Raw genomic sequence first — 3,530 nt, 5'->3', positions numbered from 1 at the left:
GCACATAAATATTATTCAACCGTAAATACAATACTTGAATTTTCATCCTAAATAAAATGTTTTCCTACCCCAAATGTTTGCTTCTTGAAACTATAAACTATTTATAATTGGGTACATTCTTATTATTCCCATTTTCCATCATTCAACATTGTTAACTACTTTGCATTCAAACACGGTAATAGAAAATAACTACCATTGAAAACTATTTGGGTTTTAACACTCCATAAGCCACAATGATTGACTTTGGAGAAAACTACTATTAATATTGGAGAGTAACAGAGGCAAGGTATGTGGTTTACTACAGTAGCTGGAGTTAAATATTCGAATGGTTTATGATTCCAACAACTCTTTTCATATGATCGATATGAGAAAATGGAAAAACTAATAGGTGTGACAATAGGAATAGCAGAAGAAAATAGTTTCAGATTGATTGCAATGAAGATTGTTTGTAATTGACTATATTCTTAGTATTCACATTTTCCATCTATCAAAATTGTTACATTGACAATTTGCACTCAAAATTTGTATTTCACAACTTTTCATCGTTCAAGTTACTAATAGTCTCTCTCATCTGAATAAACTAAGGTAACTAAGAAAATTTAAATTAAATTGACCAAATTAATCTTAGACATATTTATCATATTTAAACTGATCAAAATAACTAGATGTTCAACAAATTTTGTATGACTGCACACGATTGAAGCCAACCTAGATCCATCTTAACACGGGATCTATCAAGCATCGAGAGGGACCAAATCTCTCGAGGTGCAAACCTTTCCTCAAGTTTGGCACTCAAAAAGTAAGTTTGCACCTCGAGAGATTTGATCCCTCTTGGCGCTTGATAGATCCGGTGTTAAGATGGATCTAGGCTGGTGTTAAGAGACAGTCATTATGGAAGAGATGTTATAATTTCTTGTTATGTTATGTTACTTTATTTAAATATTTTGACTTAGCTAAATAAAAATAAAATAATAAAATAAAATAAATAATTTATCATTGGTAGTTTTTGGGTTCCAAGTTCCGACAATTCATTGTTTTGCCCAATAAAATGTATGAGTACTAGATCCATCTAACTCTCCATCTCGGTGCTTGGTAGATTTATTATAGATACTTAGTAGATTTAAAATGAATCTAAACTAATACAATATATTATTAATAATTTCCATTAAAATTATGAATAATTTTTATTTTTTTTATAATTTGATTAAATTTAAATTGAAATTAGCTCAATATAATAACTTCCACCTATTGAAATGCTATGATGAAAATTGTACAAAGCTCCATCCAACCAAAATACCCATTAAGATATTTTAATTTCTAAAAAGAATTATGAATAATTTATTATTAAAAACTATTTTATTTAATCTCTTTTTGATACGAGACATACTCTACATTTAATATTGTCCATTTTTTTTATAGTTTCCATTAAAATTATGAATAATTTTTAGTTTTTATAATTTAATTAAATTTAAAATGAAATTAGCTCAATATAATACCTTCCACATATTGAAATGCTATGATGAAGATTGTACAAAGCTCCATCTAACCAAAACACCTATTAAGATAGTTTAATTTCTAAAACGAATTATGAATAATTTATTATTAAAACTATTTTATTTTATCTCTTTTTGATATGAGACATATTCTACAACTAATATTGTCCATTTTTTTAATTACTTTTTGGTATAAGACATATTCTCCATTTAATATAGTCGCTTGTTTTTTTCCTTTTTTCAAAGTAAACGACCATAGAAGTGAAAGAAGCAGTTTCGCCGAAGAAGGATTTGTTTTGGGCTTTGCAAGTGGATGAGCGAGCACAGTTCGTTTTGGGTTTGATCGATAACATACATAATAGATAAGACCATACAAGTTAGAAGAAGTCCCTGGAATTAACTGGAATATACAGTCCACGCTGCTGTATAGCGCGTAAGGTGCTCGTCTGTAATAAGACAACGATTCATGGACTATACCTCTACTCCACTCAGTCTGAGCTTCCTTAGTTACAATCACAACCTCTGTAATCTAGCTGTTATGGATGCCAAACACCCGCCTGCAATTCCATATTTAAACGTCCATTTACCCCACAAACCATCATACCCGCCTGCAATTCCATACTCATACGCCCAATTACTCCACAAGCCATCATACCCCTATTTATATGGATAAGCAATCTCATGACACACAAGCAAGCAACAACTCTGCATCGACAACTAAGGATGGGATGAAGAGGTTTCGAAAGCAAAAGGGGGCGGCCACTTCCCCGGCACAGGACAGAACGTTGAAGGTGCAGTATCCAGGGTACAGAGGCGTGCGTCGTCGTAGTTGGGGAAATGGGTGTCTGAAATTCGCGAGCCGAAAAAGAAAACGCGAATCTGGCTCGGCTCCTTCGGTACGCCAGAAATGGCTGCTCGAGCTCACGATGTCGCTGCTTTCCACCTGAAGGGCAAGAAGCGTGCGTTGCTTAATTTCCCAGAGCTCATCGATTTCCTCCCACGACCGATTTCTTTGTCTCCGAGTGACATTCAGGCTGCCGCTGCAGAAGCAGCCGTTGTGTTCAATCGCAAGAAACAAGAAAGGAGAAGTCCAAGAAACCATCCAGTAAGTAATGAGCCCTCGGCTTCCTCGTCGCACCCATTACTATGCACAACAATTAACTCGGGCTTTGAGACAGCAAGTGCCGAGGTATCAGGGCAAACGGATTCTGGTAATTCCTCCTCAGTTTGTAACCCAACAGAAGGCATCGGTGAGCGTGTAGCGGTGGAGGAAGACTTGTTTGAGTCACTTAACTTATTTACGAATTTGGCAGAAGCTCTTATGCTTTCTCCCCCTCCTCTCTGTGGTATTCATGAAGACGAACATAATTTGGAGGAAGGCTTTCTTTGGTATGGCTTCTGAAACGGAAACCGCTGATAGTTCTCATCCCTTCTCACATCTTATCCCTGCTCATTCTGACAATGTAGACGTTTCAATCTCTGGAAGCATAACATAAAGTCAAATTACAAAGAGAAGACTAAATCGTGAACATTTGTAAATCTTGAAGCAAAGATAAGTCAAATTACAAAGTATAAAGTTACATAAATGTACTTTATTTTGCATCCATCTAATAATGGATGTCCCAAGTTTTTCCTAACATTTCAAATGGAAGGTGTTTCAATTTTCATTGTGCGACGTTGTAGAATTCGAAAAACTATCCAACTCGATGGAAGTTTTATATCATCACGAAAAAATATGATAAAAGATATGATAAGGTAGCTTTTATACATACCAGGATGGTAAATTTTTTTCCACAAATGGGAAAATTGATCATAATTCAATTGTCAAACCAGCAATGAGGATAATTATCTCTAGCTGCTAACGGTGAATGCACGACTCATCGCCTTTATTCAAGGGAAACCATGCCACTTGGAATAACTTGTTGGTGGTCCATAAGGGGGTAGGCTTTCTACGAGATGTGCCAGATGCCTCTAGATCTTGGGCCGTTAACTTGTTTCCTTACATCCTAGGAAGAGGAGCTCTTAGCCAAGCAAAAG

General features: G+C 35.3%; 1 pseudogene; it reads left to right on the top strand.

The window, feature by feature from the left end:
- The first annotated feature begins 2,144 nt into the window (after positions 1 to 2,144).
- On the top strand, positions 2,145 to 3,153 carry LOC149206699 (ethylene-responsive transcription factor ERF024-like; annotated as a pseudogene).
- Positions 3,154 to 3,530: the final 377 nt, after the last annotated feature.

Source organism: Pinus tabuliformis, chromosome 1_2, assembly GCF_031772625.1.
Source record: "Pinus tabuliformis cultivar Carrire ecotype Pingquan chromosome 1_2, CPIR1, whole genome shotgun sequence".
Classification (NCBI taxonomy): Eukaryota; Viridiplantae; Streptophyta; class Pinopsida; order Pinales; family Pinaceae; genus Pinus; species Pinus tabuliformis.
The sequence above is the reverse complement of the archived record's forward strand: the minus strand, read 5'-3'. Positions and strand labels throughout refer to the sequence as shown.